This window comes from Mytilus galloprovincialis, chromosome 5 (genome assembly GCF_965363235.1).
Source record: "Mytilus galloprovincialis chromosome 5, xbMytGall1.hap1.1, whole genome shotgun sequence".
Classification (NCBI taxonomy): Eukaryota; Metazoa; Mollusca; class Bivalvia; order Mytilida; family Mytilidae; genus Mytilus; species Mytilus galloprovincialis.
The window spans coordinates 6,260,639-6,270,396 of NC_134842.1; the positions used below are offsets into that span (position 1 = coordinate 6,260,639).

At 31.5% G+C, this 9,758-nt stretch overlaps 1 pseudogene; it reads left to right on the forward strand.

Annotated features, from left to right (window-relative positions):
- The first annotated feature begins 1,553 nt into the window (after nucleotides 1–1,553).
- On the forward strand, nucleotides 1,554–2,283 carry LOC143076971 (mytilin-1-like; annotated as a pseudogene).
- The last annotated feature ends 7,475 nt before the right edge of the window (nucleotides 2,284–9,758 follow it).

A 9,758-nucleotide genomic window follows, 5' to 3' on the forward strand; every position in this document is an offset into this window, starting at 1 on the left:
GATTCAATTTATTTTGGAGGAAAGACAGATGGAGTGAAAAAAAACACTACAATAAAGATATACTAAAAGGGGAAATTAAAAGGGTAGATTTTAGCTGTTTTGTTTTATTCTCTTGAAGCATCACGCATAAAAATAATTACACAAACGGAAAAATCAAAAAGTGTAACGTTATACATGCAGAAAATTTCAACATTATTGGCTAGTTTTATGTATAAATAACGATACCATTTAGAAATGAACAAATAACAAAACCACTCAGGACTGTTATCCAGAAGTTGATTTGGATGAAGACTGAAAGAGAACTAGTAGAAAATACTAACATATCTTTAGATATAAGGAAGCAAATTGGGTTAGTCAATGGTGAAACATGGTCTAAAAGCTTTAATTTGTAATAATTGAAAATTACTTGGTCTTAGCATAGTGGTAATACAGACGGTCAGTTGTTGAGTACTTTCATCTAAGAACAATAAGTAATAAGACAAACAAACTTAATTTTTGAAATTTTTATATTAATAAATAAGATTTCAAAAATTGGCGTCAAATTTTAGTTCAAAATAGGTATGTTAACATTATCAGAAAATATATAAAATGGAAATCTCTATTTGTTATTGTACATGACATAAACAATAAATGTTTGTATCAGTACATCATCAACAAATAAACAAATATATTGGTGTCAATGTATAACCATTCAAACCCAAATGTATTAAACAGTATCTTATTCTGAACTGGCTTATCAAAATTCAATATGAATAGTGCATACTAATAGAAATATAAGTGAGTATCAAACTGAATTGCTTATATAATACGACACACGACAGTGAAGAAAAGCATTATATATCATGTTAAAAAATGTCGTCGCTATAATCATTAAATGTTTTCCAATGATTGGTATGCACTTGGATGTAGGCTTTTGTTCAATAGGGCTATAAATAGACTAATTGTTTTAATTGCTTTTTACGATGTTTAGTACCGTTTGGTTTGCAGTTGTTATCAAATACTAGTAGTCCTTTTCTATGTATGTTGGCGTTTGTTTTTGTTGCAGTTCAGTGTTTACGTTGTTCCGTTGTTTTCCTGTTATAGTTGATGTGTTTCCTTCGGTTTTGGTTTCTGACCCGGATTTGTTTTCGTTTAATCAATGTATGACTATTGAACAGCCGTATACTACTGTTGCCTTTATTTGCTTCTAATGAAAAACTTGTAGAAATCAATTTAATTTTGATATAATTGAAAACAGATAGAAACAAGAGTTTACAACAGAAATAAACCATATAAGATATTTTGTAAAGGTTATTTCCATATCAAGATTGACAATCCTACCTGATATTCACCAAAGTGTTATTCCAATGCTTATTGTAAATTACAATTCGTTTTAGATACCTATAAATGTCTGACTACCGTTTGAAATATTTCGTACAGATAAGATTGCGTTGTATTGTACATTTTTGTGATTCACCAGCAAACTGAATAAAAACGCAAAAATGAATATACACAGATTCATTACTTTATTATAATCTTTATTTGAATTTTTAATTTGCAGAAACTATTGAGGGATGATTACCATATATTGTTGGTTAGTCGTTATATTGGGGACCTCTGGAACAGCATTGTTAAACGACAATGATTCGAACAAGCTAAAACTATGATTGCTATTGCAGACAAATTAATTGACTCTCACGATCATACTACTGAATGTGTAGGAGAATGATGTGTTTACTTGCTGCATTACCAGAATCCAAATGGAATCAGAGGTTGAACAACCCTTTAGGTCTACTAACCAAAATTGCAACTGACAACGGACAAGACCATGACAGTTTGTTATATGCAGAAGCCAGGAAATTATTAGCTGACTATCCGAATATTGGACATGTTTTATATGGAGTTAAAAATGGACACTCCGTAAAAGATAGTGATGTCTGTGAATCAATGTACTCCAAATGCCCATATGAGCCAAAAGACTTGTTGGACACTGTCAACGATTTGGGGGATATAACCACACTATTGTCCAAGAATTTGTTTGGGAAAGTCATCGCAGATGCAATAGAACTTAACAACACACAGGTTGGAACAAATAATAGACAAAAGAGATCATGTGACCACAAAGCACTAAAAGACAGTTGCACTACACTTGGAGTTACTTGTGGTGTAGTGACTGTAGCATGTACTCTTTGTGGCATTTTTACATTTGGGTTATGTTTAGGTGCCTTTGTTGAACCTGCCACTGTTCTGTGTACATCAGCCTTTGTTGGTTGTACTGTTGCTGATGCTGCGTGTACTCGATAGAGAAACATTAGTGAGTCACCGAGATGAATGACAAGTATTATCTACTTATTTGTGATAAAAGATGTTCCTTGTCTGTTCAATTAGAACTCTACATTAAAGATCAAAATGCATGTTCAATTTTTAGTATTATTCGGTGAATAAAACCAATTTAAAAGTTAATTAGCATTGTGATGATTACAATTTCTACTTAAGCGTTTTATAATCCATGGTAATTAGTTGATGCCAGAACTAATTAAATGTAAGCTACATTGTCTCATCGGGGCCTTTTATAGCTGACTATGCGGTATGGGCTTTGCTCATTGTTGAAGGCCGTAGGGTGACCTATAGTTGTTAATGTCTGTGTCATTTTGATCTTTTGTGGATAGTTGTCTCATTGGCAATCATACCACATCTTCTTTTTTATATTGAAGCATTTGTATCGTTGTCGTGTTTTTGTTTGAAACGACTGTCTGAATAAAATACTCCTTTGTTCATTACAAGAAAAGTTACATAAATGCCTTAAAAGTTTTGAAGTGAATTTTAAAAAATAAGACATAGCAAATGAAAACAAAAAAGTTACCAAGGGCAAACTCGACAAGTAAAAAAACAACATTTTTGCGAAAATATAAGAGAGAGGCAAATACCAACAAGAAACAAACACTGGAAGTCTAAAAATGTTAAAAAGTGATCTGAACATGGGTGAACATACCCTCTAATCTGGATTTCCTTTTCAAGATTTTATTTTTGATAAGAAAACTGTCAAAAAGGGCTGTTCCTTTTTCAAATAATTGGTTTACAGTAAGAGGCTAGAGGCGACAGTTTAATTCAAAGTTGTACTCCAACTTTCCAAATTTTACATAAATTTACATTTACAATATTCTACGTCACAGCACAATGAGATATGTAATTTTCATAAAACATATTGTCAGCAGCATGTGACATCAAGCCTTAATACATTGATATGGAATTTTTTAAGCCGTAACTTGAGGCGTTGTTTCGTTCATCCTTAATGTTCACATTCGCAGAGGCGTATTTAACCTTGCGCCTATCAGGAAATAAATCACGTTATCAAGAGGTATACACATGGAAACATTAACAGGTAATGCATAACGTTTTAAAAGCATATACATATGGATACATTTATGGGTAATGCATAACGTTATCAAGACATAAACACACGGACACATTAACGGGTTATGTATAACATTTGAAAGGCATATACATACGAACACATTAACAGGTAATGCATAACATTATCAAGGCGTAAAACCACGGACATGTTAACGGGTAATGTTTTACATTATAAACGTGATTACGTACGGATACTTTCACTGGTAATGCATAACTTAATCAAGGTATAAACAAACGGACACATGAGCGGGTAATGCATAACGTTATCAAAGTGTAAACATACGGACACATAAGCGGGTAATGCATAACGTTATTAAGAGCCAATCCGCCAGAAAACCATTCAATATTCAGAAAATTGTCCAATTCGACAATCACAACTTGACAAACTTGTATATATCATTTTAATCCTTGACATAAAATAAAAGAATTTGGTCAATTTTTCCAAGAAACGTAACTATTCTTAGTAACAGCCTTACGTCCATTTGTATTTTTGTCCATCTGATGAGTTAAGCCTTTTTCAACTGATTTTTATAGTTCGTTCTTATGTTGTACTGTTATACCACTGTCCCACGTTAGGGGAGGGTTGGGATGCCGCTAACATGTTTAACCCCACAACATTATTTATGTATGTGCCTGTCCCAAGTCAGGAGCCTGTAATTCAGTGGTTGTCGTTTGTTTATGTGTTACATATTTGTTTTTCGTTCAGTTTTTAACAGAAATAAGGCCGTTAGTTTTCTCGATTGAATTGTTTTACAGTGTCTTATCGGGGCCTTTTATAGCTGACTATGTAGTATGGGCTTTGCTCATTGTTGAAAGCCGTACGGTGACCTATAGTTGTTAATGTCTGTGTCATTTTGGTCTTTTTGTGGATAGTTGTCTCATTGGCAATCATATCACATCTTCTTTTTTATATCATTTGCATAATTCTGTAAATTCAAAATGAAACAAAGGAAAAATTTCTTTTTTATGTCTTTGAAAAACAACCCAGTACCATATTAAAAGGGGTAGTTGAGTTTTTAGAGTAATGTCCGTTGGAACCCATCCATTTAACTATGTTATAGTCAATACAAATTTGGCACATTGCCAGGAGCATAGATATTAAAGCGGGATTTTCATACATGAATTTACATGGTTTTATTTGCTTCTAACTTGCAAGATCCATTCCGGATATGTTTGCAACTTATGTCGGTTTTAATTATAGGGTATTTTTTTATAATAAAAAAGTATTAACCTTGGCAAATGACTATTACATGTCAATTTATGCCTTGGGAGAATGGTGGTTTTTGTACCGAATTAAACTATTTACCGCATTTGTTATCACATAAGCAACACGACGGGTGCCACATGTGGAGCAGGATCTGCTTACCCTGAGCACCCCTAGTTTTTTGGTGGTGTTCGTGTTGTTTATTCTTTAATTTTGAATGTTGTGTCATGTGTGCTGTTGTTTGTTTGTCTTTTTCATTTTTAGCCATGGCGTTGTCAGTTTGTTTTAGATTTATGAGTTTGACTGTCCCTTGGGTATCTTTCGTTCCTCTTTTATGAATGTATTTTTGTGGTTTTCGGAAGTAGACTTCCTGCTAACCTTTCTGTCATCAACAACTGAACTGTCACAGCAGTCATATCAGATTGAGAGACTGATAATACTTATGAAAGAGACAATTTCAACCAACAAAACAAGAAACAGAAACTTTCCATCCTCAAAACATAAGTTAAATCTTCCATGGGATGATGTCTCAAAAAATAGCAGTTCATCATCTATGGAGATTTCAATGTTATGGGTTTTATTTTACAAGAACGTTAATGTACACTTGTTTTATAGTAAAACCTTGCCGTTCGAGTATAAGAAACCACATTTTACTATATTGAAATTTGAAAATTCATGTTACTTATTTTAATTGTTTTTTCCCAGGAGATCCTCATAGGTACAGTAATCTTAACACCTATCCAATTTCATTAAAATTCTTTATAAATTTCGCACTAGTACATATAAAATAGGTAATTTGTTTTTCGTATAGCTGTGGGATTTTTTTGTAGATGCATTTATGATTTTCATGTTTGTATTGACCACATTGCAGCAACATATATATATAGGTACCTGGCAAATGTTACCTTGTTCGCATACTAGGCTCAAAGGCTTATGAAACAATTTATATCTCTTAGTGTCTGTTGAAATCATCTCTTTAATGTAACTGTTTACCATGGTTTACAGTTTTCTCTTTTAAACCATTATTTAAACTATCAACATGACAAGATCAAGTACCCAAAATTGGACATAACATCTATAGGCTATTTCCCCTGAAATGTGTAAATTTACAAATTTTCACATTTTTCTGCTTTTACCGACAGCTTTATCAATATATTTTAAGAATAAATTGCAAAAATTTTTGTTTTTTTAAATATGTGTTTTTTTGTCGTTTTTAAGTGCACAATTTGTCAAAACAAGCTATTTCCATTTGTTGCTATACTTATTTATAAGTCAAGATTATATCATATGTCAGATGTTACAAATGAGATGGCCTAATTGACAAAATTTGAATATGCAAGCTACCCAATTTTGGTGTGGCACATACTAGACACCAACATTATTTTCTAGCTCAATATTTTTTTTAATTGGATATATATAGTTATACTTTGCAAGTAGATATGTTATTTTACAATAATAATCTGATCTTAGAGTATTTTGACTCTGAAAGATTTTGGACATGAGGCTAAATGAGATATATTGAAACGGTTAGATTATACATACACTTAATAGACAGCATTGTATATTCTATGTATTCTTACACTTAAAGTGATGTATTACTAGGAGCAACTATCAAAAAATTATTAATGTTGCCATATTTTTTTTATTTAAACCAGCGAAATATGCCAAAAAAAAAGCTTATTTTTGTGGTTTTCAAGCAATTTTATCTGTTAAAAGATAGCGCCTAAAAAAATTCAGATCGTTTCAATATTTTCCCAAAACAAATTGTGTGGTTATTTACATCACTAATTATATAAGGTGCACCAATGTGCCAAATATGAACGCATTTGGCCAAAGTGACATTCAGACGGTTTTTCATGGTTTTCTGGCAGATTGGCTCTTAAGGTAAATCATAAGTAAATGTTTTGAGACAGAATTTTGATTAGAATTTGCCAAAATGAAGATTTTACTATGCTTTTTTCAAAAATATAATAAAAAGTATGGGTCACCGTGCTATTTTCAAGCTATGAATCGTTTACAATTGCCTAAATTTGGTAAGTTTGTTCATGAAAAAACCATATAAGAGGGCATAGAAAAATTCTATGAGATAGAATTTTGAAATCAATTGTGAGAAGAAAGTTTTCATAATATGTTTTAAGAAAATAAAAAGAAGATATTGTGTCACCGAACGTGTTTTCTTGCCACAAGTAAGAATAAAAAATTTCCCTATTAGCCCAGTATAAATTTTGTACTAGAAGAGTTATATCCCCTTAAATGGCTGATTTGAAAAAATTTTAAATGCCAAAAAGATTGATATTTGTTAAAATATTTTTAATAATACAATAAATTTACAAGTTTTATTTATATAAATAAACAATTTAACCACAAATTGCAAATCTGTTTCCAAATTTGCTGATTTCGGCAAATAACTAGACCGATTTTGTACTGTTGTTGTACAATCCAAGATGGCGGTATACCATGAATCTACCTTAAAGCGTATACATACGGAAATATTAGCGGGTAATGCATCACGTTATCAAGACGTATACACACGGACGCATTAACGGGTTTTGCATAACATTAGAAAGGCATATACATACGAAAACTTTAACAGGTAATGTATAACGTTATCAGGGCGTAAAAACACAGACATATGAACGGTTATATATACGGACACTTAAACTGGTAATGCATTACTTTATCAAGGTGTAAACATACGGAAAAATTAGCGGATAACGTTATCAAGGCTTATACATACAAGTAATAGCTTTTCTAAAAAGTTTGCCGTATTTTAGCTTATATTATTGGTGGACCAGGGTTATATTAATGAGAGGAGACTTAATAAAATGGGGAATGATATTTATAATAAAATGCATACTGTGTCTATAATTAACCAGATAAAAGAGCATTTAACCTACATGTACTTTTAAGGATAACTACTTGACATAATGGACTACTACAGAAGGCCTTTCAAATTTGAGAATGTTACATCTTATACTTACATGTATAGAAGTGATTGATATCTATACTCTTCTAGTACAAAATTTATACTGGGCTAATAGGGAAATTTTTTATTCTTACTTGTGGCAAGAAAACACGTTCGGTGACACAATATCTTCTTTTTATTTTCTTAAAACATATTATGAAAACTTTCTTCTCACAATTGATTTCAAAATTCTATCTCATAGAATTTTTCTATGCCCTCTTATATGGTTTTTTCATGAACAAACTTACCAAATTTAGGCAATTTTCAACGATTCATAGCTTGAAAAATAGCACGGTGACCCATACTTTTTATTATATTTTTGAAAAAAGCATAGTAAAATCTTCATTTTTGGCAAATTCTAATCAAAATTCTGTCTCAAAAACATTTACTTATGATTTACCTTAAGAGCCAATCTGCAGGAAAACCATGAAAAACCGTCCGAATGCCACTTTGGCCAAATGCGTTCATATTTGGCACATTGGTGCACCATATATAATTAGTGATGTAAATAACCAAACAATTTGTTTTGGGAAAATATTGAACCGATCTGAATTTTTTTAGGCGCCATCTTTTAACAAATTATATTGCTTGAAAACCACAAAAATAAGCTTTTTTTTTGGCATATTTCGCTGGTTTAAATAAAAAAAATATGGCAACATTAATAATTTTTTGATAGTTGCTCCTAGTAATACATCACTTTAAGTGTAAGAATACATAGAATATACAATGCTGTCTATTAAGTGTATGTATAATCTAACCGTTTCAATATGTCTCATTTAGCCTCATGTCCAAAATCTTTCAGAGTCAAAATACTCTAAGATCAGATTATTATTGTAAAATAACATATCTACTTGCAAAGTATAACTATATATACCCAATTAAAAAAAATATTATGCTAGAAAATAATGTTGGTGTCTAGTATGTGCCACAACAAAATTGGGTAGCTTGCATATTCAAATTTTGTCAATTAGGCCGTCTCATTTGTAACATCTGAAATATGATATAATCTTGACTTATAAATAAGTATAGCAACAAATGGAAATAGCTTGTTTTGACAAATTGTGCACTTAAAAACGACAAAAAAACACATATTTCAAAAAACAAAAATTTTTGCAATTTATTCTTAAAATATATTTATAAAGCTGTCGGTAAAAGCAGAAAAAATGTGAAAATTTGTAAATTTACACATTTCAGGGAAAATAGCCTATAGATGTTATGTCCAATTTTAATACTTGATCTTGTCATGTTGATAGTTTAAATAATGGTTTAAAAGAAAACAACTGTAAACCATGGTAAACAGTTACATTAAAGAGATGATTTCAACAGACACTAAGAGATATAAATTGTTTCATAAGCCTTTGAGCCTAGTATGCGAACAAGGTAACATTTGCCAGGTACCTATATATATATGTTGCTGCAATGTGGTCAATACAAACATGAAAATCATAAATGCATCTACAAAAAAATCCCACAGCTATACGAAAAACAAATTACTTATTTTATATGTACTAGTGCGAAATTTATAAAGAATTTTAATGAAATTGGGAAGGTGTTAAGATTACTGTACCTATGAGGCTCTCCTGGGAAAAACAATTAAAATAAGTAACATGAATTTTCAAATTTCAATATAGTAAAATGTGATTTCTTATACTCGAACGGCAAGGTTTTACTATAAAACAAGTGTACATTAACGTTCTTGTAAAATAAAACCCATAACATTGAAATCTCCATAGATGATGAACTGCTATTTTTTGAGACATCATCCCATGGAAGATTTAACTTATGTTTTGAGGATGGAAAGTTTCTGTTTCTTGTTTTGTTGGTTGAAATTGTCTCTTTCATAAGTATTATCAGTCTCTCAATCTGATATGACTGCTGTGACAGTTCAGTTGTTGATGACAGAAAGGTTAGCAGGAAGTCAACTTCCGAAAACCACAAAAATACATTCATAAAAGAGGAACGAAAGATACCCAAGGGACAGTCAAACTCATAAATCTAAAACAAACTGACAACGCCATGGCTAAAAATGAAAAAGACAAACAAACAACAGCACACATGACACAACATACAAAATTAAAGAATAAACAACACGAACACCACCAAAAAACTAGGGATGATCTCAGGTGCTCCGGAAGGGTAAGCAGATCCTGCTCCACATGTGGCACCCGTCGTGTTGCTTATGTTATAACAAATGCG